The sequence below is a fragment of the Sorex fumeus genome, unplaced genomic scaffold (genome assembly GCF_029834395.1).
Source record: "Sorex fumeus unplaced genomic scaffold, SorFum_2.1 ptg000122l, whole genome shotgun sequence".
Classification (NCBI taxonomy): domain Eukaryota; kingdom Metazoa; phylum Chordata; class Mammalia; order Eulipotyphla; family Soricidae; genus Sorex; species Sorex fumeus.
In genome coordinates this window covers 55,524,429-55,547,561 of record NW_026606179.1, presented here as the reverse complement: position 1 = coordinate 55,547,561, position 23,133 = coordinate 55,524,429, and the positions used below count along the sequence as shown (strand labels likewise).

General features: G+C 46.1%; 1 protein-coding gene across 1 annotated transcript in view; it reads right to left on the bottom strand.

The window, feature by feature from the left end:
• Positions 1-13,110: 13,110 nt before the first annotated feature.
• Positions 13,111-23,133, bottom strand: part of TERF2IP (TERF2 interacting protein) — a 35,044-nt gene continuing 25,021 nt past the window's right edge. The window contains exon 4 of the transcript XR_008795364.1: positions 13,111-13,125. The gene's annotated coding sequence lies outside the window, so the exon portion shown is untranslated. The remainder of the gene's footprint in view (positions 13,126-23,133) is intronic.

The window sequence follows — 23,133 nt, the reverse complement described above, 5'->3', positions numbered from 1 at the left end:
TTAGTGTAGCCCTTTGATCTGCGTGATCAGTGTCTCACTTTGCTTTCATTTGCTCTCTGTCTCTGACATTCACTTTGAAAGAGAGTGCAGACACATGGTTGGATGAAACTACCCTATCACCTGTGGAACTCTTCTAGTTGCACTTTTTTTTATCCTTGTGTTTTCATCTTCCCCATTTTCCTTCCTTCTGTGTTTTTATTTTTCCATTTGGGTTTCTTTGTTCTTTCATTTCTGGTCCACATCTGGTTGTGTTCAGGGGCTCCTCCAGGCTCTGTGCCTAGGGGTCACTCCTGGCACCACACTCCATATGGTTCCAGGAATCAAATCCAGGCCTCTCGCATGCAAGCATGTGCCCAGCCCACCTTGTTATCTCTTCAGTCTTCGATAACTTATTTCAATACTGTCTCTAAGGCAAATGTATGGCCAACAATTTTCCTGTTTTATTTCAGTATATAAATTTTCTTTCACCTTAAAAGTCAGTTATCTAGATACAGAATTCTAAATTGGTGAGTTTTTTTTTTCATTTGAAGACTTTAGACATTTTACTAAACACTCGTTGTTCATCTGACATGTGAAAAAGAGTTCAACATAATTGGGGGGAGGAGTGTTTTTGAGCCACATCTGGCAATTCTCAGGGCTTACTGCTGGCTCTGCACTCAGGAATCACTCCTGGAAGTGCTCATGAGACCTATAGGCTGCTGGGAATTAAACCTATAGGCTGCCAGGGGTCAGCCACTTGCAAGGGAAACGCCCTACACACTGTACTCTCACTCTGGCCCCACCGTGTTTTGTTTTGTTTTTTTGATGTAGGAGTACTGCTATTTACTCAACCATTGATTAAGCTGATTGAATTGGGCTTGAACTACACATTACTTTTTTTTAATTCAGAATGTTAATTTTATTATTATTATTATTAATCACTGTGAGATACAGTTACACAGAGCTTTCCTGTTTGAGTTTCAGTCATACAATGATCCATCACCCAACCCTCCACCACTGTACATCTTCCACCAAGATCTCCAGTATCCCCTCGCCATCCAACCCTTCTTTCTGCCTCTATGGCAGACAATCTCCCCCATACTCTCTTTTGTATTGCTTATTATGAAAAGCATAAGATGTTTCATGGCTGCAAGAGTGGCTGCGAGCTCCTGAAATTCTAAAATTTTAGGTAATTAGGGTCTGGAGAAATCTCTGCAGCAAGCTCCTCAGTCCGGAGATTCCTTTGTGTCTCTCTGAATCATGGTCGTTAAGGAGCTCAAGCAGCAGCCTGTGGCAGTTTGTGGGCGTGACCTCTAGGGTCCCACAGGGACAGGGTGGGGGGGATGAGAAGGGATTCCCCTATCCCTTGAGTTCTGGAGTTTGTCATCACTGAACCCATATACCTGCACTTCTCATTGGGATGTGGAAGTTGGCGGCCGCCAGAGTTTTTAGGGGACAGGTGGAGGGATGATGCCTCCCCCTGTCTGGGGCATTCCAGTGAAATCAGCCTGACTTAAAGTCCAAAGGCATCTCTGCAGTGAGGTGCTAGTTTCAGAGATTCTTTTGTATGTCTCTAGATTATGGTCCTTGTTTCCATCTTTTCCAGAGAAATAAACTATTGGCAAATGCCCAGCAGGGTGCACCCACTCGCCCACATTATGCCACAGCCACCGGTCCTAACTGCGGCTTTTGATCTCTTTTGAGATGTATGGGTCTCTGAAGTCAGTCCAATAAATGAGCTTGTGTAGCTGAGCTGGAGGTAGTTTGTGGGTGTGGCTCCCACATACCTAACTTTTGGCCATTTAATTTCTTTGTAAACTGGGCCCCAAGTTGTTGAGATCTGGGTCAAAGGCACAGCAGCAATTTTGGGGTATCTGGAAGTCTGAAGGCACCATCAGGCTGCTGATGCACTCACCCTGCAGGTACAGGTTGACCTACTGGCAACACCATAGCCCCGACCAACGTGTTTCTTAAATAATTTCTATAAGTAATTCTTCCATCCTCCCAAATTCTTCCTCTTTGTCACTAGTTTTCTGTAGTTTAAATATATGAGATATGGGTACATACTTTTTGTTATTTATCCTGTTTGTCATTACCTAAGCTTCTTGGTCTGTCTTGGATACCCAACATTAATCAGAAAAATTCTCATCATTACCTCAATTTTTATTCTGCTCTTCTTTTTTCTATTACTTCCATCATGTTTGTGCTACCTCTTTTGTAACTGTCCCACAGTCCTTACATTTTCTGTAAAAAAGACTCAAAAGCATTCTTCATTTCTGTTCCAGGATTTGTGGTAGCATTTCCCATTTATTCTTGCCAAGATAGTCCAGCTCTAGGTCCCCAACCCCATTCAATGCTACGTATCGCCTGCTATTCCAGTGAGAGCCCTCAACGTATTCATGACTGTTGTTTTTCACTTATCTAATAATACTATTATTTCTGACAAACATGACTTTCATTCCAATACTTGCCTTCTCCATATTATGTATTTTCTTGCCTTTTAGAATGCCTGTCATTTTTAGTTGAAAGCATGATAATGCTGTATCTTGTAATCAGAATTGAACTGGAACATGATTGGAGCAATTTATGTTCTTCTGGTTGAACTCTGGTTTCAAGTTTGCTATAGCTGTCAATCAGGTTTCCTCTGGCTTATTTGTTTGCTGCTGTTTGTACTTTTCCTCCCTGAAGTCTGTGGGCTGTCCTAAGAGCTCAGTCTTAAATACAACATGCATCTTGGAAACTGTCCGTTGTAGTTTACTTTACTTTAGTGGGGCTCTGCTGATGCAGTGTTGGGAGGCAGGGAGGGGATAATCTTGAACTTCCAATGTTTTCAGGTGCCTTAGCCCTCATGGGCTTTGACTGACAAAAACATTTATTAGCCTAACCCCCACCCTTTATAAGTGACGTGGAGTTGTCCATCCCAGGTAAGGCTCTGGGAAAACAGTTTCCCTTCAGAAGACGCCTTTATAAGTAACTATCAAACTACCTGTGTAGGGCTGGAAAGATAGCACAGGGGTTATGGTACTCGCATGTGGCCAACCCTGGTTTGATTCCTGACACCACATGGCTCTTGAGTATTGACAACCTGGAGTGACAACCCCTACTTCACCTCATCCCAAGCAAACCTCATTCCCTCTGGGTATGGCCCAAACCCCTGCAAAAAAAATAGCTGGATATATCTCAAAATGCTTGCTTTTATTCTCTTCCTGCATAATGCAACTATTTTTCCAAATCAAGTATAAAGACTTGATTGGGTACCTGTAAATTAAACCTACAAAAGTGTGCCTCTCTCCGTGAGTGGGCACGCAGGAGATTTTCTCTCTCACACTATTCTCTCACAAAGACTCTCAGCAATCTTTCAATTATTATTTAAGTGCTCTTCCCAGACACTGGCTCCGGCAGCTCCTACTTCCTATAAGCTTGGATTGGCGGTTATTCTCTGTCTTCATTTGTCTTTCTACTTCAGCAGAGAGGGGTGATGTTTTGCCCTGTGATTTCAACTCCCTGATGGTTTCAAAGGTTTTAACTCTATATTGGCCTAAAATCAAGTTATTTCCATATGGTTATTTGTTTCTTATTAGTAAAAATGGTATGATGATTTTCAAGTTTGTTGTATCTTATAGTGGAAAGAAGAAATCTCCATTAGTGATTTCTTAATGCAGATATCAACTCACAGAATTTCCATTTTTCATTCCTTTTTATTTTTGTTTTGGGGGGCCACCCAGTGGTGCTCACGAGTACTTCTGGCCCTGGCTCTGTACTCAGGAGTCACTCCTGGCGGCCTGGGGGTACCATATAGTGTGTCAGGGAGCAAATCAGGTCAGTCACATGCAAGGAAAGTACCCTGCCCACTGTACCATCTCTCTGGCCCCCTCATCCCTTTTAAAAAAAAAAAACTTGATTTCTCAAGTGACCTGCTCTATCAGAAAAAATAACATAACCAAAAAAAAGGGGGGGGGGGGCACATAACATACAAGCAGTGACCAGCTCTGGGTGGAACAGTGAATAAAAGGGTTTTTTGCCTATTTCCATGGCACAAATATTTCAAAAATGATTCTAATGGTTTCAACAATAATTTCAATCTACTGACAGTTTAAAAACAGGCTCACAAACATCCTGACTATGTAGCCATCAGCTTTTACAAGTGAGGTCTGTGACAAGTATGAGTATGTGTGAATTCCTTTGTGAGCTTCCTATTCATTTTAGGAAAGAAAAAATTTCCACTTATTTTTCCTATAGCAAGACTGTTATAGACAGAGTATATTCTTCCAAAACCACATGCTGAAATCCTAAACCCCATGTATATTGAAATGCTGCTTCCATTTGGAGGTGAGGTTATTAGAGAGGTAATTAAATTAAAATAAAGTCATTATGGTGGATGCTAATCCAGTGAGACTAGTGTACTTATAAGAGAAGGAAACTCAGGTAGTGTTACCGAGGGGAGCCCATGTGGTAACAGAGGGAGAAAGCAGTCATGTACAAGGTAAGAAGAGAAGTCTTAGAAGAAACCAAGATTTTAAGAACTTGGCCTTAGATTTTAAGAACTGTGAGGAAAAAATATTTCAGTTGCTTTAGCCACCTCATTCACGATACTTGTTGGCCTTAGTAAAGTAAGACAAACACCATCGAACGTCTAATGTTAGAAAGCACCAAGGAGCAAGTGCTTCGAGTGTACGTTCATAGGCTCCATTTTAGCACAAACGTTCCATTTGGAAATCATTGTTTTCTCTTTGATTTCGCAAAATTCATCCCTGAGGCCACCTGACTCAGAATGATTCAATAATGAACAGAGAAAGCTGGACAGAATGGGTCTTCCATGTGTGAGTTTCTCACAGATCAAACTACGTCTGCTTCTTGGTGACTAAGGGTTTTCATAACCTGCAAATCATGCCCAGGCTGATCTAAGTTCACAGAAATGCCACGCAGCTGTGTGGGAACCTTGTGTTTTCGCATATTCCAAAGTCTCACAGGTGCTAAGCCACTGGCCATTCAAAAGATGAAAAGCTGCTCCCGAGGATGAACTGCTGAGTGAGGAGACCCAGAAAAACTGCTAAGGAGTTACAATGAGTATTTCTGTTTCGTTTCAAACTTGCAGTCTTCTTCAGGCTCAACCCGACGAGACTAGACGAAGAAGTCAGGCAATCCACATCTCTTTACGGGAGATAAGGTTCAGTTTTGTCCTGGGTAAAAAAAAAGGGGGGGCTAGCCCACTGGCCAATCTCTAAGGCTTTACTTGGTCCCCAACTTCATGAATTATGATAGCAAGAAGGGATGCTCTGTAGTGAAAAGCTGTGGTGATGAGTCTAAAAGATTCCTGAATCGGTTTTTCTATGGCACCCACTTGACTAGGAAAGTCTGTATATAAAAAAAAAAAAATTAAAAGCAAAGTGTGCTGATCCCACCGTGATATGTCAGGCATTATTCAGGTGAAACTCAACCCGCTCCCCTCCAAGGGGCCCGGGCGAGGACAGCCAGGTGCGGGGGCAGGAGACTCTGTGCAGTTCTCTTCCAGGAGTTGGGTTTTATAGTCTCTGAGTCTTGGCCGTTGATGGGATTACATGGCACCAGGGGGCCAGTTGGTGGGTGTGACCCCTGCCTACTGGAATTTGGAGGATCTGGGTGGAGGATGCTCAGCCCCGATCCGAGCAGGCTTGGAGATCTCAGCCCTGGGACCCACATGCCTTTGTTCCTCTGCCGGTACCTTCATGCGTGTGGAGAGTGGTCTCATCATGGTGGTGGATGGTTCTGGAGGTCTTCGGCTGCCAGAGCCCTGGTCGGGGCGGGGAGGGAAAATCAACCCGCATGAAGGTACCAGCAGAGGAACAAAGGCATGCAGATCCTGGGGCTGAGATATCCAAGCCTGCTCGGATCAGGGCTGAGCATCCTCCACCCAGATCCTCCAAATTCCAGTAGGCAGGGGTCACACCCACCCACTGGCCCCCTGGTGCCGTGTAATCCCATCAATGGCCAAGACTCAGAGACTATAAAACCCAGGTCCCGGAAGTGCGCGGCCGCGACATCTTATTGCGACATCTTATTATCTCATTCCTACTTTGGACAAACTGACAGGCTACCGAATATAACCTGCCCACACAGCAGAGTTTGGCAAACTCCCGTGGCATACCCAATATGCCAAATACCAGTAACAATGATGGGTCTCATTCTCCTAACCCTGAAAGAGCCTTGAATATGGCACCTTTTAAAAAATCTCAGGGCTAGGATGAAGGAAACGTTACTGGGGCCTGCTCGAGGCAATTGATGAATAACAGGATGGTCGTGATCGTGATCGTGATCGTGATTCAGGTGAAACCAATGACAATGTCAGAACAGGAATCTCTAAGACATTTAAAGCAACACAAAAAACTGACCAAAACTCTCAAAAATCAACTCTTTTCAAGACTCTGGATATTAACCAAAACCTTGAGTAAACCCACTAAGATGACTTTGTTCAATAAAATAATGACTAAATATGGAACCAAAAAGAAAGGTCAATGGGCAGAGTACGTTTTGTATGCATAAGGCCCAGGTTCAATCCCTGGCACTGCATGATCCCCTCAGCACCACTGGGAACAACCCCTGATCACAGAGCTGGGAGGAGCCTCCAGTACTGCTGGGTATGACTCAAACAAAATGGCTAAACAGACATTTCAAAAAAGCAAGTTTTGTGGTGTTTCAACTTACCTGAGTATCATCCTCCACTGCCTTTCTCAGCTGTAGCCCTAGAAGTGCAGAGTCAGCATTCCCAGTACCAGAGAGAGCAAAATACCACCATAAAAAATTATCTACCACATAGGGGAAAGGGCAGTTCAGATAGAGAAGGGAGCACCAAATAAAGGGTGTTTGGAGGATCCTCCCAGGAGGGGAGATGCATATTGAAAGTAGACTATGGACTGAACATGTTTGCCACTCAATGCCTCTTTTGCAGACCACAACACCCAAAAGGAGAGAGAGAACAAAAGGGAATGCCCTGCCACAGAGGCAGGGTGGGGGGGTGGGGGGGAGGGATGTTATCCATGGTGGTGGAAAATGGGCACTGGTGGAGGGGTGGGTATTTGATCATTGTATAACCGAAACCCAAGCACAAAAATTTGTAAATCTACAACTGTACCTCATAGTGTTTCACTAATCAAAAATAAAATAAAATAAAATAAAATAAAAATTATCTACTGCAGAATTCAAGAAAATGCGTGCAAATTGCATGTCTAATTAATATATAGTACCCAAAATGAAGAATAATTACAATTCATAATAAGATGGGCCATAGTAAGATAGCGGGTAGGGCGTTTTCCTTGCACGCAGCTAACCTAGGTTGATTCCTCCGGCCCTCTCGAAGAGCCTGGAAAGCTATTTGATATGCCAAAAACAGTAACAACAAGTCTCACAGTGGAGACATTACTAGTGCTCAAGAAAATCGATGAACAACGGGAAGACAGCGCTACAGTGCTCCAGTGCTCCAGTGCATAGTAAGATGACAAATAACCCGAGTTTTAAAATTGCAAAGGATTCAAAAAGAAACAGCGAGCAAATAAGCAGGCAAAAGGGCATTTAATGTCATTCGTTAGATATCAACACCACCATGAGACACCATTTCATGTCCACTCAAACGGCTGTCATTTTAAAAATGGAAGATAGTATGTACTGACACTACTGTGGAGAAACTAGAATTGCCAGCAGGGGTGTGAAATTGTACGGCTAGTATGGGAAATAGTTGGGCTGATCTCCAAAAAGTTAAGCATAGTGGGCCTACATGACCCAACTATTTCACTTCCAGAAGGAAACTCAAGAGAAATGAAAACATACGTTCACATTAAAAGTTGCACCCGGGGGCCAGAGCAATAGCACAGCGGGTAGGGCGTTTGCCTTGGTTCAATATCCGGCATCCCGTGCGGTACCCCAAGCACTGCCAGGAGTAATTCCTGAGTGTAGAACCAGGAAAAACCCCTGAGCGTCGCTGGCTGTGACCCAAAAAGTAAAAAAAAAAAAAAAAGTTGCACACAGGGGCTGGAGCAATAGCACAGAGGGTAGGTTGTTTGCCTTGCATGCACGGCTGACCCAGGTTCGATTCCCAGCATCCCATAGGGTACCCTGAGCACTGCCAGGGGTAATTCCTGAGTGCAGAGCCAGGAGCAAGCCCTGTGCACCGCCAGATGTTACCCCCCCCAAAAAAAAAAGTTGCACACAACTGTTCACAGCAGCATTATTCATACTGTGAAGAGGTGAAAAAGTGGGAACAGAAAATGCTCATCAACTTACAAAAGGATGGATAAATTGTGGTGTGACCACACAAGTGAATAAACCTCTGGATGAGAGGGAATGAAGGCTGATATAGAGGCAACAGGATGACTCTGCAAAAGTATCACTACATGAAAGTGGCCCAACAAGATCAAACATACATGTTATATGATTCCATTTATACGAAAAAGTCCAAAATAAGCAAATCCCCAGGGCCAGCAAGTACATTCATCTTTGAATGCACATTCATCTTTGAGAGTACGTTTCATTATATTTGTAAATAATGAAAATATTCTGGAAACAATCATCATGTTTGAGGTACCAGTGAATATATTCAAAACCAGTGAATTACACAGTTTAGAATGATGAGTTTCATGGCACGAGAATTACATCGCAACAACAACGTGACATACAATTAAACCAAATACTGCTCGTGACTCCCACAGCTCGGCCTTAAGCATGGGGCAAACCAGCCACATCAAAAAGATTGAGTAGAACATTGCAACTTCTCTGATTTTGACACGCATTCTCCATCTTTCAAAAGTCCAATAGTGTTACCAATAGAGCATTTTCATTTTAAGCTTCATAATAAGCTGGTCCATTGTTGTCATCATTCCTCGCCTGACATGTGATTTTATTTTATTTCCACAACATAGAGAATTTTGATAGATCACAGTAATTTCAATCCATGAGAATCTTTCAACTGTAGGAGTGAATTAGAAAGATATTTTTATATTGCCTATTTGAGATAACAGGTCCTAGCACCACGCTTCAGGCAAAATACATCAAAAGAATGAACTGAAGGTTAAGTTTCCTTTTAGATCTCAATTTTTATAACATCACAAAACTTCTTGCCTAAAAGCAACCCGAATTATTCAACTGCAAGATATTCTATATTCACCTCATTCTGCCTCGGGGAAAGAACAAAGTCAGGAGCCGGAGACACTTCTAAGGTTGAGGCATATTCATCTTCCCATCATGCCCTTCTGAGTCTCCAATTCCTGATGACAACACCACCACCATCCTCAGAGGGAAAACGCCAGCGAAAGCGTTTTTGAAAAGCTTTCTATTATGGTGGCTCTGCAGAGGCGATACTCACGTGAAATGAAAAACTAAGAAATTTGAGGAATGGGATGTATTTAAGTGCCATGTCTGACAGCGATTACCACTTCAAAAATTAGTCCGCTAAATTGAACCATCTAAGCATTGGATCACACTTAATCCCATTTTGATAAGAAGAAAAGATTACTTTGTGCATATACTTGTTTCCGTGAGAAAAGTTTCTTGCTGGGATTTTGAAGGGGCAGATGAAAGGGCTCCCGAGGTCCTTGTCTCAGAGGCAGTTTATTAGAGAGCCGTGTTAGTATGAAGTTTCAGGAGGTTCCACGGGGAGTCACCCAAAGGGGTTTTATTTAATGAAGCTATCCTTTTATGCCAAGCCATCCTCGTTGCAAAGTTTCAAATATAAAGGAATTGCAAGCCAGTTATCCAGGAGCAACTTGAACAATAAATTTGTATTTAATCAGGCCCTCGACTTCAGTCTGCTTTGTGTGGGCCTGTTCCTCCAACAACCAGAGTCTGGTGGGACTGAGTAACAGTGTGGGGGTCAATAAACGTTTCATTTTTTTTTAAACTTTCTGGGTTTGATAAAAGTTGTATGTGTTTAATATCAACTTCATGATGAGTTTGGACATACGCCAACCCCCGAGACACCACACCATGGTACTAAACATGTGCCTCACGGTCCAAAGAGGCCTTGTGAGTGTTTGTATTTTTGGTCAGTCACATAATCAGAACCCCGTCCTTGAACAGATACTGAATTTCCCAGTGCCCTATTGCTAACTCTAGGTACCATGTCAGATTCATACTGCAACACTGATGGTGACAAGAGACAGGGCAACATCAGGCACCGGGATGCACGTTATTCACATCATCAATTTGCACTGAAGACTCAATTTGTGCTAGACACTCTGTGACAGGATCTGGAACCAGAAAAGCAAAATTCATGACCTCAGGTGCACTCTGTTTTCAGGAGGGGGGAGGGGCACTGTAGCACTGTCTTCCTGTTGTTCATCGATTTGCTTGAGCGGGCCCAGTAACGTCTCCATTGTGAGACTTGTTGTTACTGTGTTTGGCTTATCGAATACGTCACGGGGAGCTTGCCAGGCTTTGACATACGGGCAAGATACTCTCGGTAGCTTGCCGGGCTCTCCGAGGGAGGGGAAGGGAGTGAAAATGAATGGAGTGTGAGCCAGTAAATCGCCTCGCATCCTGGTCAATGGAGAACACGCAGGTTCTGCTGACAGGAAGGGACAGGTACGATGATGTGGAGGGGTGCCCTAAGGTCCCCTAAAGCCCCACAGAGCCCTCCTCTGCTGGGAGCACAGTGCCATGAGAAGTGTTCCAGGAACTACTGTTGGAAGGCCATGGGACAAATGGGAAGGAAAAAACAGCTCAGGGGGCAGAAGCTTTCCCAAGCCCCCCACCGAGTGTGCCACCGGTGTGCCCACCCAGACCTGCGAGCTCTGGCTTTCTGGTTTCTCGAACCGGAACACAAGCCACAATCCTGCTATTGTGCAATGGGGGTGGGGGGAGTAGCGGGGAACACTTGCCATTTTGTCCGAAAGACAGACTCCATCCAAGAACTGTGAATCCTGAAATCTCCCACTGAACTGTGTCACCATCACACACGGGAAGAAGGAAGAGACGCCACCCCTGCGCCCAGGCCCAGGGTCTGTGTGGGGGCACAGGTGGCCTGAAAGTCTGACCAATACCTTTTAAGTGTTGTTTTTTTTTCATTGCGATTCGGTGGTTTATAAATAATAATGGCTCTTAGTAATGGTTTCTCATGCACAGAATTCCAACAGCACACTCTCCACCAGTGGAGAGTCCCTGCCCCATGGACCCCAAGCCTACTCCCTCCCCAGCTGACCAGCAGAGCACTTCAAAGGCAACTATTTTAAGACTTCAGGATGCTAATTCAGAGGTCTTGAGGTGAGTGTCTTTCACATCGTCCCTGCAGTTTATAAACAGCCACTGATGAATCCTGAAGCTAAAGGGTTCACGGGAGACGGGCCAGAAGCAACACATTCACGTGGCAGTGCGGGGCCAATGCAGCGCCCCACTGGGCACCCCAACACACCAGCACTGGGGCGGGTAATACAGGGCCGATACCCTAGCTCATCTCTGTGCCTGGGCCTACACTCCCGGTGCTGCCAGACAAGAGACCACAGACCAAGTGGATTGGAAGAATTTTTCCCCCGAGCTGGAAGCGTGAGGCCAGGGCACTAGCTGGAATTCTCTGGACCATTCCCTGTCCTCCCGAGAGCCCGGGACAGGGCTGCGCCAGGGCCTCTTTGCCAAGGGACTTCCTTATCCCACAGGTTCTGGTCCCCAATGCCATCCCCTCGGAAATGAGATTTTCAACATAAGAGCTGGAGGGAGCGGCCAGAGAGCTAATACAGTGGGTGAGGCTGTGCCACGCATACAGCCAACCCAGCATATGGTCCCGCAGAAGCACCGCCAAGAGGGAGGGAAGGGCCCTGGCCTTGCAGCCTGCTGACCCTGCTTCAATCTCATGAGCCCCACTCCTGAGCACAAGCCAGGAATAGTCCCTGAGCACTGCTGGCTATGGCCCCAAGTTTTTAATTAAAAAAGAAAAAAAAAAAGAAAAAAAACAGCATATCTCTATTAGCAGTTGTTTTGTGTGTATAAAGAAGAAAGCAATCGGAACTCATTTATTGGGAGAGGAATTTCCTTCAGTTTGCAGGTGAAAGGCACGTGCCACACAGGCTGTGCTCAATGTCAGGCACCTCCGGAAACAGCTTTCCATGTCCCTGAGGGACCAAGACTAAAACACGTTGGGCTGACTGGATGGACAAGATGTAAACACACATACACAAGAGAAGACCAGCCACAGAGACCGATGAGGGTGGAGGGACCGGTGGAGGGAAGCTGACAACAGAGATGGGATGGGTGTCGGAACACTGAATGCCTGACGCTCAATCATGAATAACTTTGCAAATAACAGTGACATAAAAATAGCCAAAAAAATTTTTCAGAAGATTTTTTGGGGCCAAATACAGCAGGTAAGGCCTTGTCTGGCATGCGGTCAGCTCAGATTCAATCCCCAGAATCCCATATGTCCCTCAAGCACCGCCAGGAGTGATTCCTGAGTGCTTTGCCAGGTGTGGTCCAAAAACAAAAGGGTTTCTGTAAATATACTTCAATCCATGGAGAGGCAGAAAGCTTCCCTGCCTCCTTCTGTCTGCTTTCTCCCACTGGCTGAGTGAGAAGTGAGTTGTCCATCACCCCATCTAGAGCCAGTGCTAACTGTGGAGGGGCAGGGGAAGGGGCACCACACCGGGCGGTGCTCAGGGCTTCCTCCTGGCTCTACATTCAGGGGTCATTCCTGGCGGTGCTTGAGGGACAATATGGAGAGCTGGGAATCCAACCCGGGCCAGCCGAGTGCACGGCAAGCAACCTACCCACTATCGCCCCAGCCCTGCAAGGGCTAAAATATTTCTAAAAATATTATGTGAAAGTAAAAAACTCCATGATCATAAATAGAGGAATTAAACAAAATAAATTTTGATGGGACAGACTAGTGTGCACCAAGCTAATACCAGACACAATGGTGCAGGAACCCCAGAACTCTGGGGGCTGAGGAGTTGTTCCTTGTATAACGCTGCCACCTCGTGGTCAACTTCAAGCCACCTCGAACTAATTCTGTTCCCCGTTCCGATTTCTTAACAAGACATTGGCTTCTAGCCACGACGGAACAACGGGGAAGGAATTTTTGCCTTTCACCAAGAAAAATAAAAAGGCCGGGTAGTTCCTGCAATTCTCTGCAAGCCCTGACAGGCAGGCAGGAGCACGGTAATCCTGGGAGCGCGGAAACAAACACACTAATTCCTCCTTCAGCCCTCAGCCTGCAGCTTGAAACACATCGCCGGCCTGGCCGACACAGTGCTGAGGGCAAGGCGCTTGTCGGCATGCAGCATCGCAGGGTCCCCAAGCATTGCCAGGGTCACACAACACACACAGCTGGAGCAGAGTGCTCAGGCCCTGACGCCAGGCAGCTCGACACTGAGTCTGGGCACCAGGGCACCCTCATGCAAGGCTGCTGTCTGCATCATTGCCAACTAAGTTGAAGACACCTGGAGCTGACCGCGGGCCTTCTGCCCCCACACGCCCTTAACTTGTCACCGGCTCCATGCTCTGCTCTCGGGTGCGGGGGCAGCTGGGGACCGCCCCTGACCTGGCTGCTTCTCCTGTGCTAGACTGGGAGAAGTGTGTGCAAAGACAAACACCTTCCGGGGAGAGAGGGCCCCCCCTCCGCAGGGTCTCGAGAGCAGAGGGGCTCAGCAGAAAGCCTCAAACTCCCCCGGGGTGAGGAACACCAGAGGGCTGGGCAAGGGGGCTGGGGGCACTGGGGACCCCAGTAAGGGCATGCTCAGGAACCCTCAAGGACACTGTCTTGACACAGATACTGACACAGGCAAACTCTTTGGCACTTAGAGTGGGTCCTTGGGTCCTATTAAAAGGGAGCATAGCATGACATGCACCGTAACCATGCCGCCGGACCCATGCCAGGCTGTTTCCCTCGGGGCGTCCCAGAGGGGAAACAGGTGAGAACCCTCCTGCCCCAAAGGACCCAGCCCTGGCAGCCTCCAGAACTCAACCGCCGCCCTGCACACGACCATTCTTGGGCCGAGCATCACTCACAAGTAAACCTATTCCTAGACACGTCATACCACACACCCTATCCAGACTCCAAGAGTACCACACCACATATGATGGGGTTCAAAGCACGAGGCAACCAATTTTAGAGGGGGACATTTTTTTACACATATATATAAAAGCACACAAGGCTCAACCTTTAACAACATGGTAGTGATCTCTTATGGAAGGGCTTAATGGCCTCTGGGTGAAATACAACAATCTTCACACTCTTTCCTCTAAGGATACTTTTTCGGTAGATTTTCATAACAAAGAATACAAAATATATTATCGGTTCTGCTTTGGGGCAGGGATTGGGGTTCGGGATGGAAACATCTGAAATAGAGTAGAGGGAAGGTTGTAATGGTGATGGAATTGATGTTCAAATATTAAATGTAATCAAATATTGTGAACTACTTTATAAAATAAAAAAAATTTAAGGAGGGAGAGACAGTGGGGCCCTGGCTGAAATGTCTCACCTCAGCCGGCCCTGGGCTCCACGTTCTCCCCACCCCTGAACATGCACTCGCCAGTGCTGGAGTCTGGGCTCCTTCAAATTTAAAGAGTGGGGCTCTTTCTGCCCCTCTTAGGGGCACCGAGGACCCACCAACCTGGAGCTTAACTAGTTTTCTAAACTCCAAGACTGTTTCATCTGACCCTTGAAATGGAGAGTTTCCATGTTATTCTGTTATTTAATAGTGGCTGTTTCTGATAACAAGTCCACTAAAATAATCAGAATCACAGCAAGAATTGTTTTTCCTCTTAATCATTCTCTCTCTCTCTCTCTCTCTCTCTCTCTCTCTGCTTCCATTGCTGTCACTTAAGGGTGCAAATCTCAAATGGAGAATTAATAGGATTATAATATTTTAGGATAGCAGTTAATGTACATTATATAAATATGATTGCATTAGTAATTTGTTTCCATCTTATCTGATTTCCTGATAGTGCTTAGAGGCTATTTTTGTCATTAGAATTTACACTAAAATGAAATTTTTTTCTCTCCCTTCTGATGTAATTTTAGATTTTTCCTGCAACTGTTTTCACTACAATTGCTAAGTATCGGACACATTTGCTCCAATTTTGCTCAGAATGAAGCTCAATAGAATTCTAATTTCTAAAATAGTGTTTCATAAATGACTCTCCCTGGGAAGGAATTTGGGTGTCTGGCATCCTTTCAGTTTCCGGGCGGTGGAAACACGGACATGGTTTCCTTCATGGGTGCTTATTAAGCTCCCATAAATACTGAGAATTTGGTTAGTTTGGGGGCCACACCAGGCAGAAACTCAGGAGCGATTCCTGGCTCTGTGCTCGGGAGGACCCCAGTGGGGACCATATGTGGTGCTGAGGAGAAGCTGGATCAGTGGGATGCCAGGCGAGTGCCTGAACCCCGGTACTACAGATGCCAGGTGAGCGCCTGAACCTTGGTACTGCAGATGCCAGGCGAGCACCTGAACTCCGGTGCTACAGACTGCAGATGCCAGGTTAGCGCCTGAACCCCAATACTGCAGATTCCACATGAGCCAGTCTTAGAGCAAGAGAGACTAAAAAGAGTTTACTCTGTGCACCAAGAACGGAACTGATTGAGGAAGAAAGTAGTCTGAATACTGGAAGGGGGGTGTTATGGGGCACACCCAGCAGCGCACAGGGCCGACACCTGGCTCAGCGCTCAGGGACCACTCCTAGATAATTATTTAGAGACCAAACACAGCTTGCCTCCACTTCCCTCTCCCTACTTCGTATGGAGTTCCCAGGGGCCCTGTGTGTGGTTCAGGCACTTCCGGCTTTCGTCCTGGGCTCTGAGCACGCAGGGCAGAAGTGCTCCTGCAGAGGTTTGAGCATCTCTCAAAACCAGCCTTTTGGGGTGCACACTTCAGCAGATGACGGTGCTGGCAAAAGGCAGCAGTGGGATGCCAGAGCCAAAATCTGGACTGACTACATCTATAAAGCAATTAGATTTAAGCTTTCAACAAAACGCTTCATCTGCTTCAGGCTAAACTCTGCCACTATCACCCACCACCACCACCACCACCACCACCACCACACACACACACACACACACACACACACACACTCACACGGGCACGGGCTTCCACCAGAGCCAGCCCTGGGCAAAATGATGCAGGTGGAAATAGGAGGAAGAGCGCTGTGCCCTGTGGACATCACTGGGACTTAGCGGGGATCCTGGGCAGGCAGCTGCCCCCACTCCTTGTGTTTCTCCACTGGCCACACAGCAGCAGGTCTCTGAGGTGTTGGGGACAGGCCCAGACATCAGTCACAACCCAGAGCGCACAGGCTGTGGCTTATAGGCACAGCACAACACAGGAAACCAGATCTCAGATGCTGAGAGAATTGTAAAAAAAAAAAAAAAAGTAAAGAAAAGTTCATATTCCAGGAGGGCTGGCCAGACAGCTCATGATACAACATTTGTCCTCCAGGTGTGAGGTCTGGGTTCAATCCTGGATTCACAAAAAATAACAATAATTTCAAAAGACAAACTACTTCCCAGTCTTCTGGTCAGGGCACACAGCAGGCAAGAGCACAGATAACAGGAGGTGCGCAAAGAGCAGTAGGATGGAGGCAGCAAGCAACAGTGCACACGGCGGGCGGGAGGGCATGCAGAAGGCAGGACTGTGCATACAGAAGGCAGGACTGTGCGTGCAGAAGGCAGGACTGTGCGTGCAGAAGGCAGGACTGTGCGTGCAGAAGGCAGGACTGTGCGTGTAGACGGCAGGACTGTGCATGCAGAAAGCACGACTGTGCATATAGAAGGCAGGACTGTGCGTGCAGAAGGCAGGACTGTGCGTGTAGACGGCAGGACTGCGCATGCAGAAGACAGGAGTGCACATACAAGTAGGAGTGCAGCTCTCTAACCTTGTCAAGGACAAGTGAGACCAGGAAGAAAGTCTCTACGCGTCTCTTATTCCATCCATCTGTTTCTGAAGAGGAATTACACAGTTCTGGGGAGCAGTAGGCGGGGGAATCATGCCCCAGAGAAAGCACAGCTTGCTGCCACAGCTCAGGAAGCATATTCGTCTGTACCCGGACACTCTGGCTACATAGCGAAGGTTTTCCTCTGATCGCACTGCAGCCTGGCAGCCACGTCCCCGACAAGGCTGGCTCTCGAGAGAGGGGTTATCTGGCAGCTGATGTTCCTCGGAGACATGTGCTAGCCTGGAGCTTCTGGGGCAGGCCGCACCTGAGCCTGACTTCCCAGCCTCAGGCAAGACCCAGATGGGACCTCACAAGCACCTGGTGGCTCAAGATGAGAATACCTGCAGTGTCGCACAATGTGGAAAGTGTCCATGTGGCCTCACCAGTGTCCAGGAAAAAACAATCCAACATGGCTCTCTGGCAAACACAGTGCCAAGGTATACTGCACTACTACACCCACAGCACACTAGTCTAGCTACCATGTCCCCCCAATTTGGTGTGTGGATAGGTGTGTGTGTGTGTGGTTTCTTTTTGGCGGGGGGTGGGGGGGAGGGAATATTTGGCAGTGCTCGGGGTATTCCCAGTTTTGTGCTCAGGGGGTGCCTCAAGTGGTGTCTGGGACACCAGGAGGTGCCAAGGACGCCAGCTGGGGCGCCCCCATGCAAAGTGCAGGCTCCATGGCCTTTTCGCCACCCCCGCTCCCGCCTCCTCCAGCTCTCTGATGCTGTTTGTAATTACATCTTTATAATTCTAGTTTGATTTCTCTTGCCAGAGCAGGGGTGAGTTTATGGATTCTGATGTAACGTCGAATTCAATTTAAGGGTGTCTCCAAGTCTGCTCCAGCAGCAGGAGGCCTTACCAACAAACAACGAACACATTCCACAGTGCACTGAAAGCTGTTCAGTGGGATTTCATGGCTCGTTTTCAAAGTTTTTTTTAAATCTCATTTCTGTTAAATAAGTGCTTATAATCAAGAAGACTTAAAATAGGCTAAAGCGATAGTCCAGTGGGGAAGGCGTTTGCCTTGCATGCGCCAAACCTGGGTTCAATCCCCGGCATCCCATATGGTTCCCCAAGCACCGCCAGGAGTAATTACTGAGTGCAGAGCCAGGAGAAACCCCTGAGCAATGCCGGGTGTGGCTCACACACCAAAAAAAGCCAAGAAATAAGAGAAAGAAGCCTTAAAATAAGATATGGAGAGGTTGGAGCAATAGTACAGTTGGTAAGGCGCTTGCCTTGTATGCAGACAACCTGGGTTTGATCCCCAGTATGCCATATGGTCCCCCGAGCACTGCCAGGAGTGACTCCTGAGCATAAAGCAAGGAATTACCCCCGAATATCACTGGGTGTGACCCAAAAACCAAAAGAATAATACAAATAGGGAACCTGAGTTTCAGCAGATAAGCACAATCTCTTGGATAACACGTCTGTACTTTCTCAGCGTACTTGGAAAGGGCTGTGAATAATACTTCCTTAAAAACAGAAAAGAGAGCTGGGGCAGATGCAAAAGTTTGCCTTGTATTTGGCCGACCCAGCTTCAATTCCCCGCATCCCGTATGATCCACCAAGCCGGCGAGGAGTGATCCCTAAGCAGAGCTAGGAGTAAGCACTGAGCACGCTGGATGTGACCCCAAAACTGTAGCACTGTAGCACTGTCCTCCCATTGTTCATCGATTTGCTTGAGCGGGCCCAGTAACATCTCCATTTTGAGACTTGTTGTTACTGTGTTTGGCATACTGAATACGTCACAGGTAGACCCAAAAACAAACCAAAAAAATAAGAACTCATATGAAACAACTGTGCCAGGGATCCCAGGACTGACAGAGGATTATATTTCATGATGACCTATTTACACTGTATTTAACCAATTTTCTATTCTTGGGAACTTTACTTTTTATTTTTTCACTTCTAGGTTTGAATGTTAGAAATGAAGTCTGATTGATATTAATTCCTACTTACATTTCTTCCTGCAGTGCCCTGACAAGAAATTCGAATTTTAGAAAAGCAGTATTTAGTGTTACGTTAGTTTATTTCAAGTCTGAAGCAAGAGAAAATTGTCACGGCAATGTTTGAAAACCAGAATGATGTCAAAGCACCTTAAGTAAAAGAGTAAATCTGAATGAAATATCACTATCATTTTGATAACAGGACAATAAAAATGTTAGATTAGAATTGTGTGTTCTATGATTAAATGTATTATAATTTATTAACATAATTTCATCTAGACTGATTGATGTAAAGTCATGAACTATAAATTAATATTAAATCTTTCCATTTTATCAATATAGTAATTATGTGGTACTATAAAAATACTGAACAGAAATTTAATCTTGAATAAAAGGTGTGTTCCTATTGCCATTATTACTCCAGTGCTTTGTGAACTATTATATTCTCATAATTTTTGGAGCAATGCTTTTCTATTCTATTGCTGTGTATAGAATACAGAATCGGACACAATACCTCTTGGCAATAAATAAAACGAATAAGTAAAATTATGTTGCTTAGACAGACTTTGACTAAAAAAGCAAGTAATTAGGAGAGAGATCAGATAACAGCCTTGCATGTGGCCAACCTGAGTTTGATCCCCAGTATCACTTATGGTCCCCAGAGCCTGCCAGGACTGATCCCTGAATGCAGAGACGGGAGCAACTCCTGAGTACCACTGAGTGAGGCCCAAAAACCAAAAGTATATATCTGGGGCTGAACAGAGGCTTTCTCAGTGTTTTGATGTCTCTTCATTTTCAACATAACCAAGTCATTTTATTCAAAACATTTGAAATTTCCAAACTTTGTTAATACTCTCTTGATCATTTGATCACTTTGACTTCCTGTTAATTGTCGATTTGCTCGAGCGGGCTCCAGTAACATCTCCATTTGTCCCTGTCACGTGCTAGTGTAGCCCAATGGCGTCTGTTCGTTCTAGGAACACAAAGAGCCTCAAACCGATCGTTCATGATCTTGATGAAGAAGTCTGACCATCTGGTAGGTGGGCGGCCATGTGGTCTTTTGACATCCCATGGAATCCAGTCGGTAACGGCTCTAGTCCAGTGGTCGTCTCCAAACCTCATTACGTGACCAGCCCATCCGATTTTTGATGCCTTGGCAAACGAGACAGCGTCCCTGATTCTTGACCATCAACGGAGGTCGGAACTCCGAATTCTTTCACTCATTTGAGTGAAACGTGATACTCCAAGCATAGCTCTTTCAATTCCTCTTTGGGAGACCCGAATAGCATTCTCATCCTGTTTGCGTAGGACCCAGATCTCTGAGGCATATATTAATGCAGGAAGAACAGTGGAATCAAAGAGATGTGCCCGGAGCCAGAGGTTCTTCGTCCTCTTTGCTATTTCTTCGACGCTCTTGAAGGCATTCCAAGTCGCTCTCTTCCTCCTGTGCAACTCAGGTGCCAGGTCATTCATCATGCTGACTTCTCGACCTAGTTATACATAACTGTTGCATTTGGAGACGGTCATTCCATTGAGAGCGAATGGAGCGTCAGGAACGGGCTGTTTCTCATAAACACTGTCTTTGTAAGATTCAACTGTAGTCCGACCTTTCCACACTCACAGTCGAAGTCGGCCAGCATTTGTGCCGCTTGGCTAATGTTTGGTGTTATTAAAACAATGTCATCAGCAAAGCGGAGGTGGTGTAGCTGCCGACCATCTATCTTCACTCCTATTCCTTCCCATTCCATTCGTCACATGATGTTCTCGAGGGTGGCACTGAAGAGTTTCGGTGAAATGGTATCACCCTGCCGAACCCCTCTCTTGACATGGATGAATACTTCTTTGTAGAATGGTGAGATCCTGGTAGTGAATCCATAATACAGCTCACGGAGGATCCTGATGTATTGAGTTTGAATGCCCTGATTGGCTAGGGCTTCAATGACGGCTCCCGTCTCAACAGAATCAAAGGCCTTCTTTAAATCAATGAATGTTAGACAGAGAGGCATCTTGAACTCCCGAGAAACCTCAATGAGCTTGGTTATCATGTGGATATGGTCGATGGTGCTGAATCCTTTGCGGAACCCGGCTTGCTCGCATGGTTGTCCTTCATCTAGTGTTCTGCCAATCCTATTAGGATGACTCGAGTGAACAACTTGTAGATGACAGACAATAGGCAGATCGGGCGATAGTTGCCAATGTCATGGATGTCTCCCTTCTTGTATAGTAGTACAGTCCTGCTGGCTTTCCATTGGGATGGAACCTTGCATTCAGACAGGTAGCATGTGAAGAGCTGAGCCAGCATATTGATGAGTACTGACAGCAGGTTCTTCAAGTGTTCAGGTCTGACCTTGTCTGGGCTGGGTGCTGTTAGTTTCTTTACCAACGAAATGGCGTGTCGGATTTTGGAAGGGAGAACATTGGGAACGACATATCCATCCTGTGAAATTTGTTATGTGGGCAGGTGGACATGGCTATCGAAGAGATCTTAGTAGAAGCCTTGGATAATTTTCTCCATTGCCCTTCTGGAAGATGTGATAGATCCATCAGGATGTCGGAGGGCAGTCCTCTTGGTCCTGTAGTTGGCGAAGGACAGGCAGGCATTATGAATGCTTTTCCCAGCTTCTGCCGCATCTACCAGCACTTCTGCTCTTCTCTCTTTGAGGTCTTCCTTGATCGCATCTCTACAGTGCTTTGCGAGCTCGGACATTCACTTGCAGTTGCCTGAGGCATGCGCCAAACCACGTTGGCGAATAAGCTCAAGAATTTTCAAAGACAGACATTTTTTTGTGGCTATCTCTCTCTTGGCGTTCCTCGCACAATCATGGAGGTGCTGAACCAATTGATCGTATTCCTCGTCAATGTTGTCAACATTGCATCTTCCCATGTTGCAGCAATAGTGCCAAAGAGCTCCCAGTTGGTGGTCGTTCTGGGAGTTCTCTTCTTAAACTTTGCAGCCCTGACTTCCCGCTCTGTGAAGTAGAATTTTGCACAAAGGAGATGGTGGTCCGATCCCGTTTGGAATTTTGGGACAACAGCAACATTAGTCAGGCAAAATCGTTGATTGAATATGATATGGTCAATTTTGTTGCGGAACCATCCACCAGGAGACTCCCATGTCCAACGTTTAGATTCGGCCTTCTGGAACTGACCACTGCCCCCTGCCCCTCTCTGGAACTACCAACCTACTTAGAGGATAATGTCAGCATCCTTGTAGCTGTAGCTCTGTTAACTTCTGACTGCACTTTTTCCTCTCTCTCTCTTTGGAGAAGGGGGACCTTGTGGTGCTGGAGATGAGACTGGAACTCGTAACTTCAAAGCACACAACATCTGCCCAACAAAGGATGGAAAAATGTTTTCTTGGTTTGGGGGCCACACCCAGAGGTTCTCAGGAGTTATTCCTGTTTCTGTCCTCAGGAATTACTCCTGCCAGTGTTTGGGGGACCATATGGGATGTCAGAGTTGGCTGCATGCAAGGCAAGTGCCCTACCCTCTGTACTATGGCCCCAATCCCTAGAATGGATAATTCTTCACCACTGCAGTTCTCCTGCACACCTGGAATGAAATGGAGAAGAAAGAGCAAAGGAGCTGGCCTCTTAGCCTCCCTTGTCTTGGGCTTCTTCTGTAGAACATAAACGTCTTTACAAATTGTCCACATCTAAAATCAAATCACAAATCACAATCAAAAGTGGACTGAAAAACAGGAGCCAGAGAGACTGGATATCAGGTAAGCTGCTTAATGAGACTGAACAGGTTGGCTCCTCAGCACTGCAATGGTCCCCCTAGTACTGCAACGAGGTATCTCTGAGCACACAGTCAGAAGTAAGCCCTAAGCATAGCTGGGAGGAGCCCAAAAAAAACGTAAAAACAGTCAGTGTAATACTTTGGGAGAGTAGAATAGCTACATATCCAAAGCACAGACTCAACAACACTGAAAACAAGAGGTCTAAACTAAAACCACCAAACTCTTAAATGTGCCTATCAAGGTGGGGTGGGGGTGAGAGGCAGAGGGTGTGGGTGTGAGAGAACCTGGGAACACCGGTGGGTGGAAGTTGACACTGGTGATGGGATTGATGTTACAATATTATATGGCTAAACTTCAACTACCAATAACTTTGTAAATCACGATTCTTTACATTAAAAAAAATGCTTCAAAAGGAGGGAAAATGAGTCACTGGGCAACAAAAGCACCCAGTGTGTCTGCGAAACCCTGAGGGTTAAGATCATTTTGTGACACCTGCCAGACACAGACACCTGGGCACAGGGTCTATCGCAGAACACATCTGCTCTCCTAGACTCACAGCGCTCAGTCCAATCACCTGTCACC